The sequence below is a fragment of the Cyrtonyx montezumae genome, unplaced genomic scaffold (genome assembly GCF_038088225.1).
Source record: "Cyrtonyx montezumae isolate F1298 unplaced genomic scaffold, pur_monq_1.0 scaffold_3, whole genome shotgun sequence".
NCBI lineage: Eukaryota > Metazoa > Chordata > Aves > Galliformes > Odontophoridae > Cyrtonyx > Cyrtonyx montezumae.
Window position 1 is genome coordinate 55,135,192 of NW_027072034.1, and position 27,661 is coordinate 55,162,852.

Sequence of the window (27,661 nt, forward strand, 5' to 3'; positions counted from 1 at the left end):
TCTGGGGAGGCCTGAGCTGCATCAGGCCCACTCCATCAGCCTGGTTTACAAGAAGGTGCTAGGGGAGGCCAGGGACAAGAGGCAAGAAGTCTGTAGTCACATGCTGTGAGCCTGGTGCTCACTGGGCCACTTTGCACCATGGTCTCAACAGTCCCAATGGTGACTTGAGGCAGCAGCCATGACAGAATGCAGTTCTGGGATGGCAGGAGAGCATGGCCGCTGCTCACCCACAACTGTACCACTGTCCTCAGTGCAGTGAAGGTTGTTTCAATTGGTGCAACTGATCCTCATCAGGGAAGGGTAAGACCACCAGGAAGAACAAAAAGAAAGAAAATCCAAACACAATCCTTAAACACTGAAGAAAAATTGAAGCGCTCGCTGTAGACCCAGCACTTCTGCATTCTGACCCAACTCAGGCACCAGTGCTGCAGCAAGCTGTGGGGTGCTTCTGGCCCCTCTGGACCCCTGTCTGCCCTGCACATCTGGCCACAGAGGTTGTAGTGAAATAGGAAGAGAGGGCAGAAGTGCTTAAGCAGAAATAAACAGGAGGTAGTACAAATCAGAGAAACTCAGTGCTTGCAACTATTTAGAAACATGGCCAAAAAGGAAACTGGATTTGAAAATCACCAACCAACAGGAGATTTCATTAAATATGAAGATCAGCAGAGCTGGGTGGAAAAAAGCAATGGGTATAAGAAGCCACCTCCCAGTTTAAAAGCAAGCACAAGATAAGGTTGCCCCATTCTAGAAAGTACGTTGAGAAAGATTCTGCGGATCTGGTCGTGCATGAAATCAGCTTCTCTGTCAGGAAAGAAACAATCCGGCATTCATGACTTTAAGGTAAATTTCAGCAAATTTTAGGGCTATTTCAAACACTTCTTCAATCTCACCTGTAATGAGGCCATATTTCTGACATGATTACACAGGCACTAAGTCTTACTGCTATCCACTTCTTTGTCAGTTGAGGAGGCAGCTTGAACCTAAATCCATTGCTTAGGAATAATAAGCTTTTGTGGGATCCAAAGGAACTTCTATGGGTTGTATTCCCCAGTCTCATTTTGAGACCGGTCACATACAAAAGTATGTACAGAAACAAAATCCTTGGAGACAAACACACATAGTTCAGAAAAGGTTTTCAAACATTCACAATCTGCAAACTGCTGCTAGCAATGCTGCTGCAGGTGAAGCTGAATCTCCAGCTTCCAGGATTGCCGACCAATACTTTTCCAGATCACAGTATTCACTGCAGAAAGTACATATAGCGGAATATGACTGAGCAAAGGACAGCCTGTGGATTTAGTAAATAAAAAGCAAAACCAAAGTAGCAATTATCTAGAAGCTTCATTTCATAAAATGATGAGGAATTTGCAATAATTGTCTGTATCTGGAACAAGTCTTCCTTGTTATTTCTATTATAAAAACAATTCTAAAATTATAGTGCTGGTATTCAAACAGTGCTTCTGTAATACCAACCTTACATAACAAACAAAAAGGAGTCATCTAATAGAAGCACTATTAGTACAAAATGATTTCTGAGTAATAAGCCTCTTATATTGTGTGAAATAATCAATGTTATATAATTAAAAAATGTTGCCAATCTTAGACTCTGATGATTAAGAAAAACCTCAACAGTGTCTACTCATCTTTAAGACTTCACAAAATGCTCCCCTCTGCTCCAAGTGGTTGAATTTTCAAAGCAGGTGGGAATTCATCCTTTGTATAAAGATTAAAGTACAAAAGAAATTCAAGAGCATACAACACTGTAAAACCTAGGAGCCCATCCAAAAGCCCATTCCAGTCACAAAGGCTGGTGGCTTTAAATATATGAGTAAGTAAACAAGAATAGGAGAAGGAATATAGGCATAGAGGCAAATGTTTATAAATTTGGGTCTTATAAATATCTCATGTGAAACTGGAAAGTGCTTGGTGGTATGCTTTTTTACCTGTTAAAACCAAGGACGAACAAAAAAAGACCCATCCACTACCATCCAATATTTAAGTATTAAGAGGAGGATACACTTTGTTTTCTGAATGGTAAATTACACAAAAATCGACCCTCAAACAAAAGATACAAAAAGGGTCAACCAGGAGATAACTATCAACATGCAAATATGCTTTTGCTGAACAAGAAGCTTCTGACTGCAGCTAACATCTCAACAAACACTGTGTGTGTGTCTACACACCCCTACTTACATTCAAAGATTTTCTTTGATGTAAAGCACGCTAACTAGGAAGAAATTAGAAGTGTGCATTTCATGAAATGCTGATCTGCTTTAAATTTTAGGCATGGAACACTATCTTCTGCAAGACATGAGCAATATGATTTATTTTATGATTGTAGCCACAGTAACACAACTTCTAAGGGGTTCAAACTGGGATGGAGGTGTGGTTCATGTAGGAGAGGGAGGGAAGATGAAGTAGCAAGAGAGACAAGGAGTAAAAATACTGAACACAGAAACTGTAGGTGTTCTGCTGAGTGACTGTCACTGACGTGGTTTCAGATAAAACTCTATTGTTCAGAGCCATGAAGGAATAACAGGTGAAATGGTAATAGGTGAACAATGTGGCTTGGAAAAACAACAGGTAGAGAACCCAAACAGCTTTTCTGTCAGCCCATGCAAGCTGAGTTGGCACACTAAATTATATTGCAGAGTTTGATTCCATGGAAGAGTATGTTCAGCACAATGTTACTTTGTACAGACTGCCATTTACAACCCAGTGGTGAGAATGCAAGAAGCCACATCACCCCCACTCTTCCTTGTCCAGGATCCAACTTTTGTTCTCTTTTCTGGCACCTCAACTGTCATCAGGAGTACGCTCCAACCCAACACAACAGCTGCACCTCTTTCAGGTGATTTTATTGACAAATATTTCACAATGCTGTTATCAGTTTGAATTCATAATGATCCCTGTGGTCAGTACTTTTTTTGCATATACATACGACAGATATCTGTCAAAAAAGATAGAGCACACTATCAAGAAGACTGATAGCAAAAGCAAATACACACTGGGCAAAGTTTTTTGTTCTGTGTTCTCAGACAAGATCACACCAGCTCATTCTGGCTTGAATAGCAATAGTCAGCAGCCACAGAGCATAGTACCTTTTTGGTGTAAGTGAAAACAGAAAATGAACCAAAACCACAACCAAAGAACAACTCACCCACCAAAAGACAGAAAAAAAAAGTACTTGAACACCTCATTTTGCTGTAAAGTTGAGCTCCATAAACAAGAATATGTGTTTTTGCGTATCTAATTCTTTCTGAATTAGAACCAGCACACAGTATTCCACTCATTCAAAAAATTAACTTGGAACTGGACAGTTTGTATCCTATTAAAAAGGTTGGACTATTGTTGGCTATTCAGCTGGGACACCCAATAGAAGCTGCTCTGCATAATAGCCAATCTATTTTAAAACCTATGTGAGAGAATGACCCAAAGAGAAACATTTATAGCTGTCCCCATGTCTTAAAATCTTCCATCTCCTGGTAGCTTGGCATCCTATTGATAAATAAGCCTTGTTAATTCAAGCCATTATGAATTCTTCAGAGCATAGGATCCTTCTATGGTAACACACGCAGGTTTTGAGCACCAGCAAAGATCCAAAATCAAGGACCTGCTAGCGTTTTCATGATTCAGTCTTGTTTGCTTACCTTTCTCCAAACAGTGGCCTTCTAATGCAATGCTGGAATGGGAGGTAACCTAAATATCTCTCTATCCAAGACTGTAGGGATACTTGAAATGACTAGCCCACTGGAAATTAATGCCTCTGTTGTGCCAGAGGGATACTTTGCACAACATCTACTCCCCAAATGACAGGAAGAGCACCAGAGTTTTCACAGATGCTCTCTGCTCTCTTTATCATCCTGTCATGCATACTAGTTCAGACTGGATCTTTGCAAAACATCATTTAAAAGGCCGTGAGTTCCTTCTCAGCCCCACAGGTGCCATAGCACTGATTCTGATCTCGCTGTCTGTGGTTTCTCTATAGCCTAACTCAAGCAAGGTGAGCAACAGCGTACATGAAAATTTCTAGATCATTTCCATCACTTCCACTCCTGTTCAACATTATTGGAGCAGAGACTGTTTTCTGTTACCTGACAAAGCACAAAAAGAAGTGTCAGGTGAAATCAGTAGTGTGAAATCAGGCATCCATTTCTCTTGGAACTGGCAGTATTTCAGGATAGATGGACTGCCAAACCAGAAGTTTCCCTCCAACATCTGAAAAATTAGAAGCTAATTAGTGAACAGAGGTGTTGATTGTACCAAAGCCTCACATTTAAAAGAGCCTGTGTGCCATATTTGATTTTGGAATGCTATTGCTCTAGCTTGGCTCTGCTCTTCAAAAGCTCCTCAGTCAGAAAGTATAATGGTTTGAGAAGCCACATCCATGCTCTTATGATTCATTTTTACTCGCTAGAATAATCCTTAGCTTATCTGCAATTATACGCCAAAAAAAATCAGATATTCAAGGATATTAAAAACTGCCTGCAGTTTAATGTTTTGTGTTCATATAGAACACATTTATAGACAATGAATCTAGCAAACCAAGCTAGCTGCATTTTAAATAAACAAACAAACTGCTCTAATTACCAAACTAATCTAAAAGAATCAATATTTCTCCAATCAAGATATATAACAAGAACCTTCGTGCTATTTACTCAGCAGTGTATAATTGCTTCTTAAGTCTGCAGACTGCACTGTTCACTTTCAAGCCCATTAAACCTGAAATAGTTATTCTGATTCATTCTATTTATATTCCTCTTACCTCTACTTTAAGCAGTTAAATTTTCGAAATATTTTTAATGATTGAAACTTCTCTGGATTAATAAGAAAAGTATTTTTCTGTAACTAAGTTCATCAGTACTTTCAGGCAACTGGGAGCTCATTTAGATGCATGTTTTGACTGATTTCTCAAGAGTCCCTACTCCAGGCACTATTAGAGGCTCACTCATACTTAGCATCAGCATGTCTTTCTTGACGTTTGCTTGTATTGACATAGGCTGGTCGAGCAATAGAGATCAATACATATTAGTTTAAGGACCAATATATTAGAGTTTAGCAAGAGGAATTGATGTGTGCTAGTTCTAAAATGTTCCAGTTTAGCTTTGCTTGGTATATGAACTATTTTGTTTTCCACACTCCTTGCTTCACTGAAGCACTGAGACCACATCAGACTACTTTTTTTCTATATAGTATATACTGGGAGCTTCTCTGTATCCACCAGAGCCAAGGACTTTTTCTTGGGCTTCATATAAATTGCTTTGAGTTGTAGCGTACCAAGATAAACAGTTGCTCATCGTGGCATAACAAGCAATGGAAATTTACCAGAATGAGAAAAAACAATCGAAGGTCAGCCAAAGGTCACTGTGATGAAGCTGAAGACTAAATTAAAGGGATGAAGTAGGTGGTCTTATGACAACAGAAGGCCTGTATTGCGCCTGTTCACAGGATATTAACACATATTTATGAGTTCTTGGAGAAGAATGAATATGTATGCTGTTTCCAGGAAATGTATCACATTCGTATGCCTTTACTGTATGTATGTAGAACCTGAATTAAAAGAGCACATTCTTGATTTGTCAAATCACCCGGTATGTATTGTGAATAAAGGAATGCCTGCTTTCCAACACCTCGCTGGGGTTAAGGAGTTTTCTTCCGGACGTTCTGATGACAGCATAAATGATTTTACATCAACAACTCATTTCAGATCTGTAAAAACAAGACATACCTTAAGCTAAGCTGTAATCATTTCAAGGAATGGATAGCTGTAGGCATAGAGGAATGAGTAACCTGAACACAAGTATCTTCCTTGACACTCATCTAGAAATGACTTGCTAAACCATTACCAGACAGGCCCAGTGATGCAGCTTAGCAGCCTGAGCTGCTGTCCTACACACATTGGTTCTCCATCATGGTGGGAAAATTGCTAAAGCAGCCCAGGAATCATCTAGAATCCAGTGGAGGGCCACAGAGATGACAAGGGACCTGGAGTATCTCTTGTATGAGGAAAGGCTGAGAGACTTGGGACTGTTTAGCCTGGGAAGAGAAGACTGAGAGGGGACTTTAGCAGTGTTTCTAAATATCTAGAGTGTGGGAGCTGTATGGATGGAGCCTGGCTCTTTTCAGGATGTGCAGTGGGAAGACAAGGGGCAATGGGCAAAAACTGGAACACAGGAAGTTCCATACAAACACATGAAAGAAATTCTTTGCTGTCAGAGTGACAGCACAGGAGCAGGCTGCCCAGAGAAGTGATAGAATATCTCTAGCGAAGGAGACTCAAGACCCATCTGGATGCTTTCCTCCTCATCCTATTGTAGGGAACCTGCTTTTAGCAGGGAGTTGGACTCTATGATCTCCAGAGGTCCCTACAATTCTATGATTTACCAGCCATTTTCCATCACAAATCTATACAGTTGCACAATCTTCAACCTCTCAATCTTGAGCCAAGCTACTATTGTGCATCAGGCTACTGGTCCAAATGAACATGAACACCAAAACCATGCAACAACAGAGACTCTCATAAGGAGACAACAAAGGTACAGAGCCCTGAGACAAAACTGGCCTTGCTTATGTGGAAAAACAATAATGTCTATTCCGACTGCATTCATATTCCCATCTGTACTCTCTGCTGCTTTGGAAAATACTGCCAAAATGTCCTAAATGTGTGGCCTTCGAGACACCTTAAAGAACATGTGAAAACAATTGCTTCCAATGCAATGTTTACATTATCAGAGCAATTATAAAAAATACATGCCTTTATAGCTTCCTATAAAGCATGTTTAGTTTGGATTATTTTTTCTCTCAAAATAAATAGCCTTACTAGGCATTCAGTAGTCAGAGGATGGCTGAATAAAGAAAGTTGCCTGTGCATAATCCAGGTCCGTGCTGCATCTATTTTAAATGAAACGGGCATTAAAGCAAACTTATTAAATGCTAAGCCCTTTGCAAGGAAGTCTATAGGCTAAGGAGCACATTCACTAAATTTTAAGAACCTTAATTAGGACTTTAGTTGCATTTGAACACCTTCTCCTAGGAGCAGCAATTAACAAACTATCTTGTCCAAAGACAACTTACGGATCTTTGATTTCCCCTGAATTCCCCCGTTCTCACATTAGTCCTTGACCACACTGGTAGGACTGAACAGTGGTGGGTTTTGCTCCCAAGCGTAGCCAGCACCTTCTGACAGTGCTGTTCCTTCTTCTCAGCCTCCAAAGGAACAAAACATAGTGTAGAGTAGTCCCACTGTTTTCAAAGATCAAGAGGACCGAGTGCTTCACGAAACACAGCTGGTACACTTGTTTCTTTCAAATGAAAATCAATAGAGCTGATCTTCTGTTATCCCTCTCCTATATGCAGACTCAGTAGTTAAAGTAGACATACTCAAGTGAAAGATGTGATAACAATATTCTCTCCATACTGAAATAGCTCAGAGCAACACTTCTCACCTGGCATAAGAATGCTCCATGCAATAACTCATACAATAAAAAATAAAAATACAACATTGAAAAACAACCCAACCTACTCAAGTGTTTCTGGACTACCAAGGAAAACTATTCCTTCCTTATTTTTACAGTGTCCCAGCTCAGTGTGCTATCTATTAAAAACAGATGGGAAAGAACACTGCTTTTTTATGTTGTGAAAAATAGACTCTTGGCTTAAATATCATCCTACACCAGACTAACAGTAGGGAATATGTCTCTGGTAGCAGCTTTTCAGAGTTTGCCAGAGTAGAGGCTTCTGCTTTACAGGCTTTGAAGCTGCCTCTTATGCTGATAAAATAAATATGAAAACAGAGAATGTAAACATCTTCCAATGTATTCTACATCCCTCCTTCCTTGAAATAAAAGAAACTTTTGTAATTGTGACTGCCATTACTGCTTTTGTGAGCCGCTTCTTGTCTTAGTCTGCTAGATCTTTAAGTCCACAACTGCTTTGCAAAGGTTTTGTTTTATTCACCCAACTAGTTTCTATTAAAACCAAATCTTCCAGCAATTCACCACACTGGCAAGACTGAGAAAAATATATCCCCCAGAATGATACGCTGTAAGGACACAACCAGCAGGTGATACCTACAGGGTCTCCACTTATGCCTGAGGAAGAAAGGGCAGCCATTAGGAGAAGCGCTGACATAATTCAGTCTCCCTGCACTTTATTCCCTCACCTCCTCTACTCACCTCTACTGTGTGCTCGATGGTACCGGCTGTGCTCCGGCTCTTGAAATGGAGATTTGTTCTGCGTCAGAAGTGTCCACTGGGACACTGAAAAGCTCTCAGTAAAATTTCTCTAATCCATATTAATATCTATCGACCCACTCAGGATTTATCTGAACAATCAAGAAGGTGAAGGCTGAAGGAATTATTCAGGGGATTATTCAACCCATGCAGCTTCCAGCATGGCCATTCGCCTCACTCAGGACATTTCATTTCCAGGTGAATCTTCCACTCTATCGACCTGAGATAACAGAGTCAGGCATGCACCGTGGAGGCATCAGGCTTTGCAGTGTGCAGGGCTAAGTAAGAGAAGCCCAAATTCTCTCTTCCCCAAACAGAAATAGAGCTTAAAAATTCACCAGCTGTGCACAGTTCATACAGTCCTGTCCCCCAGACATATTTTAGCTTTTCACAAACATTCACATTGACGGCCTTAAACAAGAAAAGAAAAAATAAAAGGCAAAAATTGCAGCCATAAAAACTGAAAAATAAGCTACAAAGCAGCAAACACATAAAACAGGCTTTGATGTATTTCTGTGGTACTGCCTTTCACACAGCAATGAGTCCAAGAAAAAACACTCTGCAGAACCAGATTTGAAAGCAATTGGTCACTATCACAGTGTAACAAGGCTGTTTTCATCTGTGACCCTACCCTCACCTACCAAAGCTGTAGATGGTCAACGTTAACCAAATTCAGGTGGAATGGATGACTGTGCATGTTTGTGCAAAATGTTGATCCAAGGCATGTGAGGCATCTGCCCACCCAGTATCATCTGGCATAAGTCACAGAAACACAGAAATGGAGTTATAGGGGTTGGAAGGGACCTCTAGAGATCATCTAGTCCAACTCCCATGCCAAAGCAAGCATAAATGTTTTAGCTCTCCTTGTTGAAGGAAAAAAATAGCAACTTCAAATGGGGTATATCTTCTCATGGAGTCAGAACACGTGTCCTGAATAGAGACTGTGGCTAATACAGTATACAATGCTTTGTGAGACTGAGCTCTGAAGGGAATCTCGTGGAAATGAAAGTTTTGTGAGGGGTAAGTTGTCCTATAATAGACCTTGAAAGTTTATAAAATACTCAAGCAACACTGTGTTTGCAAAATCATCAGAGTTAAATTACTTTCCTATATAAAAAAGCCATTAATAGCCCATGAAGGGGGCAGAGTATCACAGAGATCATCATTAAAATGTCAACATCAGACAGTAGCCACTCCATTTTTTAAATCTTGTCCTGGAAATCTCCATCCTGTTGCTGTGCCAGTGGGATCTCACCAGCTTCTCACTTTTGCTGCCACCTTTTATGGGGAAGGGACTGCAAACAAATCAAACCAAAACAAATCAAAACAAGCCAAAAGGCAAAAAGAAGAAAGTCTGTTGCTGTAACTGAACATTTTATATCTGGTTACCAGACAAAATTTCAAGGCTGTTTGGCTTAAAGGCACCCAATCTAAGATGACTTCAGAATGAGCTGTCAAGAGATTTCTAAGAACTCTGTAAGAAGCACTTCAAAGCACATTAAGGCCACGCTTTCAGGTACATTTCAGGAGGGAGAAGATAATTTAGCATTTCAGGAGTTGTTTCCATAAGGGTTTATCTGTGATTAAGTCTTTGCTGCAATTACTACTAACAGGTACAGCATTCATGAAAGCACATGAGTGAACACCACAGCACGCACCAAGCTGAAGCACAGGTTTCCCTAAACTAAATGCAAAGAGTGGGGGATGCTTAATGGCTCTCCTGGCAATCCATAGAGTTCTACAGGAAAAACAGGATGTGCCCCCCCCACCCCCACCCCTTTTCCTAAAAGCATCTTACTTCTACAGACAAAACACAAATACAGACACGGGGGGGAAGATTTCTTTCTTACCACCACCACTGTGGACCACTTCTGGCACCTGGCAACACTCAGATTAACAGGAGAATTCCCATCTCCTCCCTCCAGGAAAGTACCACTGCTTATGTTTCAAGATATTTGCTTTCTCATTTGCCTATAAGCAAAAAAGATATTCTTCAATGAATGAGGGTAGAAATATTTTGTTTAAAAGCAAAGTACAATGCAAATAACACAGAGCTGTTAACCCTGCTCACAAATTCTTTAGCTCAAACTCTCCCTATAAAGGTTAATTGTCTTTTTCTTTTCTTTAGGTGAAGAAAAGAACAAAACCCAAAAACAACTTCATCCCTCTTCCCACATATTAATGTTACACTCTGCTCCACATGTATCAACTACCTTTGCTTTCAGAAGGTCTGGCTGGCACATATCTACGAAGTTAAAAGCAAATGTGCTCTATTTATATTTAGTAGTGAAATCACAGCTTCTATTCAGAAATGAGAAGGGGCTTGCATACTGAAGAACTAACCTACTTTTCCTAGCTTTACTAATAAGCATAACAAAGGGTATTTCTTCTACCTACAAAACCCTGTCTTCATAGAAGTTATTTGAAAATGAAGCAGAAGCAATTATCTATTCTCAAAACACACACTTAATCCCTATATTTTATTAAGAGCAGGGTTTTTTTATGATCTTGAAGCAATTAAGTTAATCATTATTTAATTTTAGATTTACTGAACTGAAGATTTACTTCAGACACAAGCTCACTTTCCACATAATTTAGTCTCAGTAATTAGAGATGCACTTTACCCAGAGGTGGCTTGTTTAAAGTATGCTATCTGATTTCACAAGCCCTACAAACTATACGCAATGTTTATGTAGAAATCTACAAATCAAACTTCAAAACAAGAATATCCCTCAATAAAATCAGATTTAACAGATTGCGAACCTGTTTTCTCAAAAATAAATGACAATAATAAAATCATTCAGTCATCTGTCCTGTAATTCAGGTAATCACAAAACTGAATACAAAACATTTCTCAAGCCCATCACTACTTTTACCAAAGTTTAAAGACATAGAATCGTAGTATATTTTGAGTTGCAAGGAACCCATAATGACCATCAAGTCCAACTCCTGGCTCCATGTAGGATCACCCAAAAACCAGGTGATATTTTAATCAGTTCTGATTTTAGTCAGGATGTAGGCCCTCCAGAAAAATGCATGTATCAAAGAGAATGCCCAACAGACATGCGATACTGGAAGTAACCAGAACTGCATTGTTTAGACACCCGCAGAGTTCTGTGACAGCTGTATGAAAGAAGCAGAAATGATAACCAGGCACATAGGCTCATATTGTAAATGTAGAATCATTCAAGTTGGAAAAGACCTCTATGATCATTAGATCCAACCACCAGCCCATCCCTACCATACCCCCTAACCATGTCCATCAGTGCTTGAACATTTAAAGGGATGGTGACTCCATCACTTCCTGGGCAGTCTGTTCCAGTGCCATACTACTCTTTCTGAGAAGAAATATTTCCTAGTAACCAATTTGAGTATTTACCCTGCATCCCACACCATTCAAAAACTGCTTAACTCCGACCTACTTCAGAGAACTTTATGCAAACACAGTTTAGACATCAAAACACAACAACTGCAAGTGAGCCATTCAGCAAGCTGGTAATGCTCCACCTCGGATTTAGGTTTGTACACAGTTAATGGCATCACTGCCAGTCCAGCTGGGCTGGCACAGTTCCCAAGGCCAGTTTTATGTCAATATGTGTTTGCTGTTTTTTGGAGCAAAGGGTGGCATCTTCTACCATTTCTGTTAGAGGCAAGGCAAACAGATGACCAGGCAAACATTTTAAAGGATTACATTACTTCCTACAGCTCTCTCTTGAAAGCTGTCCAACAAAACACAACTGCTCAATCTTCAAACTCAGCTATTTTCAAATCAAGAAAAATCTCATTCTCTCCAAATATGGAAACTGTAGATTAATTTTAAGATTTTAAAATCAGTACTGTTATGATGTAATTTGGCTTTCTACATAGAAAGGGCCACATGAACGTGGCATCAACAGCACACAAGGTTTTTGTAAGACTGACAGAAATTAAAACGTGAAGCTAAAAAGAGACCAGGACATGACAGATTTACTGAAAGGTGATCACTGAAAATAAAGGTAAGTACATTTAGGAATTTCCCCAGAGGGCAGTGAAGCACTGGCACAGCTGCCCAGAGAAGCTGTGGTGCCCCATCCCTGGAGGTGCTCAAGGCCAGGTTGAATGGGGCCCTGGGCAGCCTGAGCTGCTGGGGGGCAGCCCTGCCCACAGCAGGGGTTGGGATGGGTGTGTGGGCTCTGAGGTCCCTTCCAACCCAAACCATTCTGTGATTGATTCTCAGCAATCTGGACCTTGAGAAAATATTAAATAATACTCTTCTATGTGGTGTTGCATGAAGTAAACAAGTTGGAGACTTTTCACTTGGAGCTGTGACATCAGTAAGGATCCTGCCCAAGAGAGATGGTGACAGTAGCGCGGAGAGAAAAAACTGCAGACTTTCTGGGAGTTACTAACAAACCACTAAACAAGAAGTGATGCTAGCTTGTTGGTTCATTTTCACCAAATCATGGCTTACATAAGAAGTGACAGCAGAACACGACAAAGTTGGAAAGCAGTTTCAACAGAAATGTGAATTGAATTGTCGTACAACAGGTACTGCAGTCTTAAAGGCTGGAACCACACAAGCAAGATGGATAGTGACTAATACACAGTGCACAACCTCACATGTAAAACAAGCAAGCCCAGCCAGATGTTGGAAGCTGGTGAGCACCAGTAGCAGAAGGGCTGGGATGCAATAGCTGATCCTAGCAAATAAAGAGGTTGCGAGTCACCACTGAGATGCAGCTGGGCAAAATATACATGCAATCCTAGAATACAACCAGAGAAACATTTCCAACAGAGACAGGAAGTAGATGGAAATACATAGGAAGCTCTGCTAAAATCCCATTTGGTATAGTGCACAAGAAAGACCACTTGTGTTCAAAAAGGAAGCTCTAGAAACAGGAGAGTGTGACAGAGGTCTTCAACACTGAGAGTATGCATGGTGACCTGCACACATAACCTGAACAAAATGGTTTAGAATTGATGCACTTGCCCTTGTAAGACGATAAAGATAAAAATCAGGAAGGAGAATGATATATCTGGGCCAGAGAGACTGCCGATAACAAGAACAGAAAGGCATCAACAGACCAGGAGTGAGTGTCAGAAGGAACCAAACCAGAATAGCATACTCTGAGTGAAGCTTTCATAACAACAAACTCATATGCTTAAGGAGTTCCTTGTGATATTTGTGAGAAGGGCACTACGATACAGGACCTGTTCTTTACAGTTCACACTATTATGGGGTGACTCTATCTAAACATTCATTGAAGGGTCTACAAAACAATCACCAAAAGCAGCTGGTTCTCAGTGCTGGTGGGGTAAGCAGTACAGTGTGTGGCTTACAGAAGAAAAATAAATAAATAAAGCTGATTTATAGGGGAGACTGCAAACAGCTCAACTCATCTTCCTTGCAAGCCAAAAAGGCAAACAAATATCTCCTCATATAAAATAATAATTTTAGCAAAATTATTTACACTAAAACCTTCACATGCTAAGTACAGTGATATATAACATGCATTATAAAAGCTCAGCATAAAAACATTCCAGTCCTGCTTCCCAGCAGCCTCCAATATAACAATCAGCAGAACCAACGCAACAAAACATGGTAAAGTTCAACAAACTGCATTGCTCCAGCCAAGCTACTCCTTGGAACAAGTAAATATTCTGCTTTCTAAGTGATTCTCGAACACTACCTTCATGGCATTTCAGAGGGATCTTTGCCTTTACACTGTGTATAGCTCCTCTCATGCAGACTTTTTACTAAAACTGATAATACTGAGGTCAAAGTTCCCATAATGAGACACTGCAGCTGGTAGAAGAAAAATATCAGGTTTGATATTGAAGCAAGGCAGTGTTATGCAAGAGAGCGGGATTTGGAAACTAGTTTGGTCTGACACTTTCCACTGTACTGGTGCCTGCACAAACACCTGAGCCCCCAAGTAAGAGAAAAATAAGAGAATCTTTCAATTTAAGATCCTTATCTTCTCCCACTTCTTTATTTAATTTATTCTAATTTTTTTAATTTTTTTTTTTAGTATAACCGTGAACTGGAAACTGGAAATATATCAAATTACTGCTTGGATGTTTGCCAAGAGTCATCAAACACATTTATACAGTACACTGAGCACAAAAAAAGTTGCATTTGAGTACATACATTTCTCCATTTAAAGAAAAACCTCTTTCAGTTAAATATGGATGTGTGTGCACTTAAACGCTTATGCAGTTTCTCTTCCATCATGCCTTCCATTGAATGCACTATGATAACCCCCCAAACCATGTCTCCATTAGCTACGCTGATATCTCAGCTTTGAAAATATTCTCAGCGCTTCAACATTCAAGATATACAGCACACAGAGTTGAATGCATCCAGTTTTGTCTTCAGCATCATCTAAAAAGGGCAGTACGTCATGACTACTCAGATATCAACAGAAGAGCTTCAGGAAACCACTTCCTGCTGCCATCCTACTACTGTGACCGCCAGCTCTTAGAAAGAATGCCCCAAAAAAACTAACTGCTGAACAGCAACAATTGGAAATTAGAGATTCTGAAACTGCTTTCAGGAAAGGAAGTCTTCAGTCATAGTAAAAATAAAAATTAAAAAAAAATAAGGCAATATCAATGAAGGTACAAGGGATTTAAAACACACTGTTAGAATATTGTCATTCCCAAAGCATAGCTGAACTATAAGATTTCTTGCTAAGGCTGTTACCAGGTGGTTTAACAAGGCTGGGAAGAGAGGAGCTGGACTTATTAGAGAAATGGAAATTAGGAGGACATTACAGAGAAAATACCAATCCTGCTGATTGTAAATCCTCTAAGAGGCATCCTCTGTAAGTCAGACTAGTGACCTAGATGGACCAACAACAGATGCTCTCCATTTTCAAGATGGAAATTAGGCCTCCCCAGCAAACAAAGGATTTGATTTTCCAGTGCAACTTAGATAGATAGATAGATAGATAGATAGATAGATAGATAGATAGATAGATAGATAGATAGATAGATAAAGGATTCCTCATCTTGACCTTCCCAGTGGAATCTTCCTTCCATGATGCTGCATTTCTGCATTCATTTTGTTCACTGCCTCAAACTTTGGGACTGAGGTACCCAGAACTGCCTTCAGGGCAAAACCTCCAGCACGCTACTGAGGTTGTGCAAATTTTTCTCCCATTACTCCAATGTTTTTAGATTTTAGTGCTGTAGATCTTCTAATGGCCCTCAGCCTGGGGGAAAAAAAAATCCCAGAGCACAATTCTTCATAATTAGTCACTAATGAGAAGAAATTGATCGCTAATTTTTCTGATCTTCCAAAAGCAGACTTTCCAGGTACTCTAAATTAACTGTTTTCTTATGAATTCACTGATAAAAATAATATAAAGGAGTTACCTCCTGGGATTTGAGACTTCCAGTTAGTTTTTGCCTGAAATATCTTTTATTGGCCTCCAGTTTCTAGTGGTTCTAAAAAGAAAGTGAGTATGTGAAGCAACAGCCTCAGAGAGATTAAAGCTCCAAACCAGCCTGGCATGAGCAACATACCCTGGCCCAGCTGGCCACCCTGACTGGGCTCTGCTGGCTGCCCCACCTGCCAGACAGCCACCCTCTGTGCCAGGCACCACTTCAATAAGGCTAGCAGAGGGAACGGACCTGTGTCCATGAAGGGATGTCTTCCACTGGGAATCCAGAGTCTGCTCTCTTTGCAAGAGATGGATCAGTGGGCCCTGGGGACCCATAGGCCGCATGGGATGCTAGCTGGTCCCACCCACAGCTGTGAGTCCCCTGAAGGCCCCTCTCCCCACCACTGACACACACAGTCCTGCTATCCCTCTGCTGTGCAGGGAAGTCTACTTTCCCCATCTGTGAAGCAGGAAAATGAGTCACAGCCAGGCTAAGTGATTCAGAGACCAACCATGTAGCCTCCCAGGCCCCTTAGAGGCACAAAACATCTCCCTGAGCTTACTCCTCCAGATACTTCTTCCCCATCCACACTAAGTCCCTTTTTACAAGGGACTGCCACTAGGGTCATGAGTCAAGCTAGCTTGGCTATAAATACTCTCAAATACCATTCCTCATCTGCCTTACTTTTTCTGCCATGATCTTCTGCCTCCACTCTGCAGACCCTTCAAGCTTTGAAGCATTTGGAAAGCACTCGTGGTATCAGCACCAGCAAACTGCTGGCAAGAGACAGCCACATCTCAACCCTGGCCACAACCCCAAATGGCAGCTGGTGGACTGTCCTTAGCTGCTGTTCGGCTCCACCTGACTATGCCAAACTAGCTACATGTATTGCTGTTTATTCACTGTTCATGCTTCAAATACAAGTGAAATTAAAAGGATATAGAACAGCAATCTAGTTAAGAACTTTAATGAACACAAACAGCATTTTAGAAATAAAATCTATTGTAAAACACTTGCAGGCCTAATTAGAAATTTACCCTCTTCCCTAAAGCCTTTTAAAGAAAGCTTTAGACTTCTGAACTTCCACGGATAAGATCTGAAGATGCAGTGGTGGAACTCACCACGATGCTGTCATATCTCATTCAGTAGCTCAAACCAGCCAAGGGCAGTTAAATACACTGTACTCCAGGGCCCTACCAGAAGCTAGGGCTGCCTCACTTGCAGCAGGTGAAGGAAGCCTGCCCAGAGCCCTCGCTGCTCTCACCAGCCAGGCCCCATTTCAACACAGACAAGAGTGACTGGAGCAGGTGCCAGCTATTTTTACACCTATGCAGATCTGCATCTGACCTGCTGCTCAGTTGGAGAGGAGAAGCGGCTGCAGCAGCAGCAATGAGACAGCCCCATGGCGTAGAAGGGATACTCATTACAGGGATGCAGTCACAGCCCTGAAATGTGTGCCAGGCTGGCTTTAAGGAGAATTAAAGCACACACAGAGGGATATTTAAAAATAAATAAATAAATAAAAGGCATTTTCATATAGGAAAGATGGTAGCACACAGTCACACTGAGATTAAGGATGTGAGTGGGGAGCAATTGTGAGAAGCGTTTACAGGCAGGCTGCTGGGCTTACATCTGTCAGGAAGAAGAGCAGAGCAAGGAGGGTAACACCTCCTGGGCCCCCTCCAGCTCCACCTGCTGTAAGCCAGCAGCTGCTGTACACCTGTGAGATGCCAGAAAGGCCCAATGCCCTCCTCCCTATGCATCACCCAGCACACAGCCCTCCTTGGCAGCAGATTGTGAGCAGCACACACCTGTTTTGGCTATGTCTCAGCATTTCCAGGTATGCAATTTTGGTAAATAAAAGAATGTGTCCTACCTGGTAGGCCACTGAAGCAATACTCCTGTCTCAAACTAATCTGAGATTAAAACTAGAGTATTAACCAATACACCAGCTTGTTCTCACAACACAGATCTCAAAAGGCTACTCAGAATGTAATGGCTAGCTACGCATCAGGAATCACGTCTATGGGAAATCATCTGCAGATTGAGAATTACTTCAAAATCCATCTCAAGTGTGTCACTCTCCTGCTCTGAATATCTGTTTCTAAGATTAGAGATCTTTTGGATGATTATTCATCCCCTCATCTCACGCTAAAAAAGAGGCCAGAATTACTCTATCTCAAACTCTAACTGAAGCCATTCAGTGCAAGCAGCTTTACTAGCAAGGGACCCTCTTTGCAGTGAGACCTTTTACAGATCTTGGAGTTTGAAGGAGGCATGTTTTGTCTTCTTTTTTTTTCCCCAGAAACACAAGAGCTGTGCGGTCTTCTGATCTCTGAGATTGCAAATCCCCTTCTGCAGCTGCAGTAGTTAAACCAACTTCTCATGGTGTTACCCACCTCAAGCTTCTTGCTTAGCATCTCCTGTATTCCCACACTGCATTCTCAAATCAAACCAAGAGAAGTTGTTTTCTAAGGTCAGCTGACTTGTCTCTCCCTCAAAGTCACTGCAGCCTAAACCATTCTGATATGAAGCATCTTGCTAAATATCCAAAAGGTCTCTTTTAAAGGAAAAAAAAAATGTAGACGTCAATGCATGTGGATATTTTTAGCACCTGAGTTGTTCTATATTTATTCCTTTATGTCTCTGAAAAAAGAAAAAAAAAGAAACAAAAAAAAAAAAAAAAAGCGTGATTTCTGATGAAGCATTACCAGAAAATAGAGCCTACTGGCAAGGCTGCTTTATGAAGCAGAACTTGATGAGGATTTCTCACACCACTCCATCAATCTCAGGGTTAGGAGTATACACAGTATACCTAGGTATAATCTTTTTGTAATTCTATTTAGATGCAACATCTTAGATTCATGTTTTAAAACCAGCAGCTTGAAGTATTTCTAAAGGCCTAAATCCCCAGGGCTCCACATAATGTAACCTCAAGAAACTTTCTGGGTTCAGAGTTAACTGTTAAAAGCAAAGCCAAATCACCATCTCAATCTCAAATCAGCATCAGCAGCATCTCAGGCAATATTCAGCAATAAAAGATTATTTCTCTCTTCCTTACTCTGTTTCCTTATAGCTGTCACCTTCTTGTCTCAAAGACTCCTGTCCCATCACCTACAATGTATTTACTCCAATATCCTCATGCCCCGGTCATCAAAGATTTATTTGTGTAGGAAGAGATATTTCTGATAGACAATAAAAGCAGACTGTGTTACAGAAGCTACACCCAATTGTAGTACAGTTTCATTTAAAAAGAAAGAAAATAAATTAAGACAGGAAACATAAATTATACTTTGAAACTTGGAGTGTTTCAGTTTCCTGCTTTAGAAATGTAGCAGTTGTCCACACACAGTTATGTTAGACACTTGAGTTATGGCAGATTTTTTAACATACTGTAACAGGAAAACTTGGAGCAGTGGAGGAAAGAAACTAGTTAAATACCTACCTCTCTCTACCTGACATTTCTCCCTTCTCTGAACTCAAAGGACTCAATCTTACTTCGAGATATCCCCTACCTGTAAGACAGGTGCATCTCATCACTCAGCTGTACTATCCAGGTGTTTTCCAACAGGCATTATCTACAAATAGATAGTTCTCTCATCCCAGAATAAACAACACACAGCAAGAGACTTCACAGCAGGAAATTAAACCAGCAATAGCTCAGGGCACATTGTATGACTAAGATTGGTCAGTGGCAGGTTATTACTAATTGCATGTGGTACAAATCACTTGAGTCTTGGTACAAATCACTTGAGTCTGCAACTTGCCACAGAGTATGGATTTTCAAAACATTATAGGACTCTTCAAGTGAGAAGTGCATGCGCCTCAATTACATCAACCTCAGACTGACCCTTACATATTTACCTTTGAAGACAGTGCACTGCATCACGATTGCACAGTAGAAGCCAGCAAGACTTCAAGTTAAATTTATAGAATTTTAAAACAAGCTGCTCTGAAGGCTTTTACCTGAGCAAATTAACCTAATAGTTCTACCCAGCTTTCAACTGTTTTTAAACAAAATGTTTCTTATCCAGCAGTGGTTTCTTTTGAGTCTTCTTAAGAAAATGAAAAACAAGGAAATATCTAGCTGTTATTCTAAACCCTCTTTTCATAAACAAATACAATCATCATAAAAAAAAATAATTCTCCCACTGTTGCCAGCTCCTCTTTTACTACTAACAGTTTATCATTGTAGAGTATCCCAATGCAAAGAAACAGAAACATCAAAAATTGCAGACAGAGAAAAATCAGATTCTGTATACCTTCTCAGGTTATTTCAAAACCTAACAAAAGCAAAAACATATAGCATAGCCAAAGCAAAGATTTGCTTAAGAGAAGCACGGCTGTGGGAGAAGAAATAGCATAATAAATTTATTCTTATTTCTGGAATTAGAACTACTTAATCTCACATGACAACTTTTTCTTAGATCATTTGTCCACCTCTTGTGAATTGGATAGTCCCTTTTTCAAACCGGACTGAAGTCATGAGTAAGCATGGCAAGAAAATTCATCCAGAAAAATGCATTCCGAATGAATAAGTGTTTATGCTGATGGTGGTTTATTTATTGATTAATTTATTTTTACCTCTGTCAGTCTTCCCTTCTGCTGTAGTATTTGATAAACAAATTAAACTGTTTTGCGGCTTTTGTTAGCGTTCAGGCATCGAACTGACCACAGATAACCTGAGCACTGGAAGGTCAATATAAATCTAAGCATAACCCATTTGTAATTACAGTCGCTCACGTACCCTTCTCAGTACGAGAGCCCTCCAATGTGCTTCTCTGAGCAGACCCCTGAAGACATCCTAAAGATACAAGCGGATTCATTAACAGTCATAAATACTGACTCATAAGGACACATCCAAACTAGAGAGGGGGTCACTCCCAGGACCCACATCTAGCATATGAGCTATGAAAATAGCCTCTTTCACAGGAGTGAAGTCTGCAACAAGATCTCCAGCACAGGAAGTTTTTCACAGAGAGAGTGGTGATGTGCTGACACAGGTTGCCCAGAAAAGCTGTGGATGCCCCATCCCTGGAGATGTTCAAGGCCAGGTTAGATGGGGCCCAGGGCAGCCTGATCTATGCACATACCAGACTTCCTTTGGATGAAACTAAATCAGAAGATCCACTCTGAATGTCACTCCAAACCAAGGCCAAGGCTTCTCCAGCGCTAAGATGAGGCTGACTAAGAAAGAAGCAGGGCTGCTGATTTGTGAGTGCAAGAGAACTGGCAATCGGTATCATAGAGATGAAGGGGATGAAGACTGCCTTCTTAAAGGCCATGGATCAGTAGGTAACGTGGCAGATAACTTAAACAGATCACTGAGCACATCATCAACCCTACTCCCAACAATGGGATGTGCACACACCAGAGCCATGGTCATCACTCAGGAGATTCTAAAAAAAACAGCACAGTCTCTGGCACAACTCTATGCCTTCCATTCCCAGACTCTGCGGGGAACTTCTATGGGGGAACATCAACATGCACAGAATGGACACTTCCCTTTGTCCTTTCTGCTCCATGGCCAACACCAACAACCTCCAGCTTTAACACCTCTGATTCCAAACCAGGTTAGAGCCTTTGTATGACTACAGCTAGGAAAGATAGATGCATACCCACCAGTTGAAGCAGTCTTACATTGCTTGGGTCTGCTGAAAGCCAAACAAACATCATCAGTCTGAGTGGAAAGGCTGTCGTGCTTTTAAAAACAATTCCACAAGGGCAAAGGACTGCTATTCCTCATAGCAAGCAGCTAAACTGCTAAATCCTCCAGTCCTTGACATGTGGAAGAGTCTTGTGGCCAAGAACATCCAGGCAGAGTGGAAGCTCCACTGTCTGCTAACACAGCACTTCTAGGGCTTCCCCACAAAGAATGCGATATATCCCCCTCTACTTTCCTAGCAAAGTATGGTACATAACTATAATATGGTAAAGGCACTACACACAGCAATACTTTAAATTACAACTGTACCTACCTGATCATAATTTGGGCTGTTTTCATTTCTTTGGAACACAAGGCAGGGAGCAGCTCTTGTAGTGGTCAAGCATGGTAACAGCCTTCCCCTCACTGTGGTCCCTTTTTTATATTCCAACAAGCCTTCTAATAATTAAAGGAAGATTATAAATAGGAGACTTTTTACACAGCTAGATAGTGACAGAACAAGGGGAATGGCTTTAAAACTAAAGGTGAGATTTAGATTAGATGTCTGGGGGCAGTTTTTCACAGAGAGGGCAGTGATGTGCTGGCACAGGCTGCCCAGAGAAGCTCTGGATACCCCATCCCTGGAGGTGTTCAAGGCCAGGCTGCATGGGGCCATGGGCAGCCTGATCTAATGCCTGATGCACCATGCACTATGTTAATGTAAGAGGCTTGGAAGACAGTTTTGGAAACCTGCACTCACACCACACCACCCCTCATCAGCAGAAGTAGGAACTGAAGTGCTATTTTATAGATGACAGTCCCTTTCTTGTGCAAAGTCTGGGCTGCTAAAAATTTCATTTGGTGACAGCAGAGATGTGTTATGGTTTGATAGCAGGTCTTGAATCTTCATACACAAAAACTCTGTGCCCATTGCTCATCATTTTTTGTCTTGATGGCAGTAGCATCCTACTAGACCAAAACTGTCCACTAGGAACAGAGACAAAGCAGCTGCAAAACTTCCAACAAAGCTGTTACTTCTGACTTGCTCCCCACATAAGATTTCCAAGAGGGTGAGATTTTGGTCATTTGGATGTGTTCCTGGAGCAGGTGATGGTGAAAAATACCAATCTCAAGACTCAGGAGGAGATTCAGGTGGTAGGTTGATTGTTTACTCAAGTAAGCAGGAAGATAAATTATTTTTGTTCCCACAAGAGGCTTGCACAGACACTAATTAGTGACAGGGCAATAATATGTTGGCATCTGTCTCGTGAAACAGGGAAGAACAATGGGATATTTCCAGGAGGAATAGTCAAAGAACAGAGGTTAGTGAGACAGTTTTCCTTCATAGACCTCTATAGCACATGCACAGAGAAGGCAGTCTGACTGGGGGGAAAGCTAGCTTGAGTTTAAACAACAGTAAGCAGACAAACATAAAACTGAAGCCTGATCCAATGACCCGCTCCTGCTAAACTGTACATTTGGTCAGGGCAGGCACAGCTAGCCATGATTCCTTGTAAAGAGCTTCTCTCTTCTGTGCACAAGAATCCAGATAGCAGCTCCAAACTCCAGGCCAAAGTCCAGCACCACGCTGATAGGAAGAGACTCATTTTCTCCTAAAAATCATTATGAGTATATGTGCTATACAGCAGTACTTGGTTGTCTTAATAAACTTTTGTTTCAGATGCATGATAGAAAGGTGCCTTTTCAGTCCTCCCTTTCCTACAATACATACATTTATTTTTATAGTTACAATCACTAGAAAAGACAGAGTCTAGCATGTATATTTAAACAACTAATAACGACAGAAAAGCAAACTACATATTCCTTTGACTTCCAGTTCCAGTGATATCCTGAGTCTGAATATTTCACAAGAGTATATTTTCCCCTTCCTCCTCCAGTCATGACATTCAAAAACCCTGATGTTATCAAACACTGAACTAGTATAAATCAGCCTCTTGGGATCTAAACCCATGGGCTCAACGGCAAACTGCTGTAGAAGCCTTTTTGTTCTTTGAGGGACTTTGTGCTGATTCTGAAGTTATAGAGTTTAATGCAAGGGTACAACTCTGTTTTGGCATGTACCCTGTCAATCAATGTTGCCACCGTTACTTGAGGCAATGATCTTTTACAGTAATTACTTGTTGTATTCTTGTGCTTTACCAGTTCTTGTATTGGATGCTCTTTGAACTTGGTGTTAGCACCCCAAAGATGAGAGACAAGCTGTAGAACAGAAGGAAAAATAAATCAGGCAGCTCACTCTTCTTTTAGGGGTTTGCAGCCAACAAGGACTAAGGTAACTGGGTGATGGGATGAAAAGGGAATCACAATGTAAATTCAGGACTGGGTAGATCTGGTGAACTGCCTGTAAGAGAGGATGGAAGTGGCTCCATCTCTGAAGAGGGTAAAAGGATCTTCAGATATGATGAAGGAAAATACTTACCAAAGCTATAGACTTAAAACCTTTGTGCCACACAGTCCTGTTTATGTTCGGACAATACTCTGTGGTCTGGAGAAAAAACTGATGTGAGCACAGCTAATCACTGGGCTGATGAATCAGCTCTTGAGTGTACATTCTCCTTAGGGAGAGAAGAGAGAATTGGCAGAGGACAGTGCTGCAGAAGACAGCAATATTAAGAAACAGCTGCTGAATTTGATGCAGGAGCAGAACACTATATAGGAAACATTTTGGTGCAGTGTTCTTGGTCAAAATCATCATTGCCAGTGAAGCGTATCCCACAGCCTGTAAGAAACAAACATATTTCCTTAGGATATCAAGTCACAGGCAATTCCTTTCCAAATCCAAATGCTGGAATAGCAAAGCCCTAGGCTTTTGATACTGTACTTTCAAGTAGCAGTGAGACAGAAAACATAGCAAAGATCAAGAAAAATCAATATTGATGAAATTCTCTCAAGGATAATAGTATCAATTGTGTGCATCCAAAAACAATGAGCTTATGACACATCCGTAGCTTTATTTCATGAAACCCACACTGGTCTGAGGACCTATTTTACAGCAACTTATGGTCCACTGGCCTCAAGACAGCACTGTTAGCTTCATTTTGAAACCTTTAAGAAAATTATATGCAAAAATAATTTTGTGGTTTTTTTTATTGTTATTTTATAAAAATCTTAAGCCATGCTAAAATAAGAGAGCAAAGCTCCAGGTACCACACATGGCCCAATAGATTTGCTGCAATTTGCAGAAGTAACTTCAGGTGTCACATCTTTTTTGCTAATTGAAGCTTTCCCCTTTCCCTTTCCTCTCCTTTTCAAAGACAAGCTCCAACGTCTGAAAAGCAGCAGTCAAAACTGCACAATCAAGCCTTACTGTGAGACAACCTCCCCATGCACCTCAAGGCTACCATTAATTAACCTCAAACACTGCGTGTGAAACATCAGAGATAAGGGAATGACAAGACATTATCCAGAGTAACTATAGAAAAATAATCCTTCTACAAAAAAAGTTATTTTCTTGTTGAAAAATCTGATAGGATGAGTTTAGGGATCTTGACAAAGAGTTTAAGTTGCCAATTCTCCACTAACAGACAAAGAAGAATGGCTGGGAGAGGGTTAGCTCAAAACTGGTGCCTTCATCAGTGACCCCAAGACCCTCTAGGAACCACTGCTGCCCTTCAGCATGCTACCATGTGTCTCTTCACACCAGGAGCAGGCATGGTACTAGGAAGATGTGGACCAGGAGCAGTGAAACACGGTGAGTTCTCAGGCAGTGATGGCTGCAGACAGAGCAAGGCAGAGAGGAACTATTGCATCTGTATGTTCCTACACAGACCTCCCCTGGACCAGCACTGTCAAGATGACCTTCATCGCAGGGGCTGGGCTCACACCAGCAGCCAGCCTTGCCCTTCATGGTTATCTCTTCCTATCAGACCACACTCATTTCCATATCCAAATACACCTCCAGGAGAGGCTGTTGCAGATAAGGGCATACAAAAGCAGCAGTTACATTTCTTTCTTCCCTCATAGGAGCTGAGAAGCCAGGCTGCTTGTTCACGCATATGCATGCTGCAGCTTAAATATCTTCACAACCCTTAGGATCATGACACCAAGCAAAGGCTCCACTTTATTGCCCAACAGCAATGTCAAAATGGAAAATGTGAAGGGTAGAAGAATTGCAGGAAGCAATATTTGGGCTCACATGCACAATATTCTGCTGTTCTTGCTAAAGCTTCCTGGAAAGCGAAGAACATATAGCTTGCTAATAGTGTAAAGACAAGTCACCATGCAGGAGTGTTGATTCAGAGAGAGGTAGCTTAAAGTCATGAGATGGGCATGTCCTGGATTTTTTCACCCTAAAAAAAAGTATGCAAATAAGTGCCTGCACAGAAGTATTTATATGGAACTAGCCCTTATCTAAAATAAATACACTATCAGTACTCTACATGTAAATCTACCCTGCACAAGTTGAATTCTTTATTCATTCCACAAGACAAAGCTTCCAGTCTGTGAGAGGATGGCTGATAAACAAGTACTGCTCACCAACTGGATTCTTCAGTCACAAAGATTTGAACAGTATCCTCAGTTCAATTAGACTGATGAACTGTATTTCACTGCCATTTTAATGTGACAGAGAAGTACATGGAGCAAAGCTATATTTCATACTTTTGTTCAACCAAACACTAGTTTACCACTTGTCTCCTCACCTGCAAGTTTCAATGGCAGTAACATCCTACCTCCAGGACCGATCTTCCTGTATCAAAGGCCAAGAATTACATAAGGAAAAATCACAACCATGAATATAAGCATTCTCCAGGGGCTTTTAACGTAATGCATTCTATTCCAAATAATTTTAGGCTTTTTTTTTTCCACAAACAAAAGTGGCCACACTGATAAAGCCTCTTTTTCCTTTGAAAAATAAAGGAAGAAAATGCCTGACCTCAGTTCTGTCATCTGAGAGATGAGGGTCTAACTTCAGCAGGAACTGCATGTAGCTTAACCTTTTAATTTTTCCTAGTGTTTCACATGTGCCCCATCAGGGCATACTACAGTTTTAGTTACTTGTTCTTTTTTTTAATTCCCCACAGAGCCGAAGGGATCTTCCAGTTTGCATGAAAGATGATGCCTCAGCCACTCCCAGTGGGCCCCTTATTTATTGTTCACTGTAACTACTCTCTCCTACCAGCAACCAGAGACTCACTCGCTAGATTTCTGTGATGACAGGTATAATAACATGCAAGCAGATATCTCCTATTGCATTTCTGCACACCTGCTCTGAAAGAGTTTTCTGTGTCTGCATACTGTCATTTGAATATGCGAATGACCTCTCCAAGAGAAGCGGTAGTTTACTCCAGAATATGCTAAGGCAGACTGTGGAAGAGAAGGGCAGAAAAGTACTCCGTCTCGAAAAGTACTCCGTCTCCTCACACATCTTCCAGTGCAGCCTTTGTAAAGCGAAAAATCAGCAGATTCCAAGACTTATTTCAAGCTCTGGAAATTACAAAACTTAAAACAAGTGGAGCTATACAGTTGTAGTTGCAATAAATCTAATGAATTCAGACTGTCTGTCAAGATTTTTATTAATACCAAGTCCCATGAATCAACTCTACTGATTTTTTCCACCATGTAACCAAAAGGATCAGTTTCCCCACAAAAGCCTTGTTTTAAGAAGCATCTGGAAGAGCAGAAAGGCAGCTCTTTTATTTCTAAATCTCAAGGCACTGCAAACAAAGGAAGAATTCTTATGTATGTATTTAATTCCCTAAGCAAGTGGGCCTCATGAGTTGGGATGATTACTTCCTCCAAAGCCAGCCTTAAAAGGAGAACCATATTAATAGTCTCTCAGTATTTGCTCAGTGGCGTTCAAACTGGTCCATCTCTCCACCAAAAAGGTATATAAAGGTTAATTGGAAAATACCCACATCAGCAGAAGCTAGGACAGTTCTCAAGCAAAGAGAAGAGCAGTAAAAAGAAAACCCATAAGAGAGGCAGAAGAAGAAATGAGAGCAAACAAAAAGTGTAGAAGATGCAGGATGATGGTCAGGAAGCATGAGGAGGAATAGGAAAAGGAAATAGGGCCTGGCTGTAAAGAGAGACTGATATAAACAAGAGAGGGGACAGTCACGTGTCTGCACTGCCATGCCCAGTTCTGCCTTCAGGAGATAAGGAATAATGCTCACTGACTGAAGAGCGTGCACAAACCTTCAGCAGAAACCTCAGCAAGAACAACTGTTCCAAGGAGAGGAAAAAAAGAAGAAAAAAATAATAGAAGATCCACTGGCTTCTGGATGAAAACAAAAATTCTGGTCAAATGTCAGGTACATCAGCAAAGACAACCAACCACTGGCCAACCCACAAGGGCCAGGATAGTTTTCATGGCTAATCATTTTTAAACTGGGTTGGACACTTCTCTTGGAAGCAAGCTGTAGTTGAAGTACAGATTTATGAAATGTATGATTAGCCT

General features: G+C 40.9%; 1 protein-coding gene across 1 annotated transcript in view; it reads right to left on the reverse strand.

The window, feature by feature from the left end:
• AGPAT3 (1-acylglycerol-3-phosphate O-acyltransferase 3) overlaps nucleotides 1-19,629 on the reverse strand; it is a 56,127-nt gene extending 36,498 nt beyond the window's left edge. Inside the window, exons 1-2 of the mRNA XM_065741598.1 lie at nucleotides 19,566-19,629; nucleotides 10,082-10,202 (exon numbers count right to left, since the gene is read on the reverse strand). The gene's annotated coding sequence lies outside the window, so the exon portion shown is untranslated. The remainder of the gene's footprint in view (nucleotides 1-10,081; nucleotides 10,203-19,565) is intronic.
• Nucleotides 19,630-27,661: the final 8,032 nt, after the last annotated feature.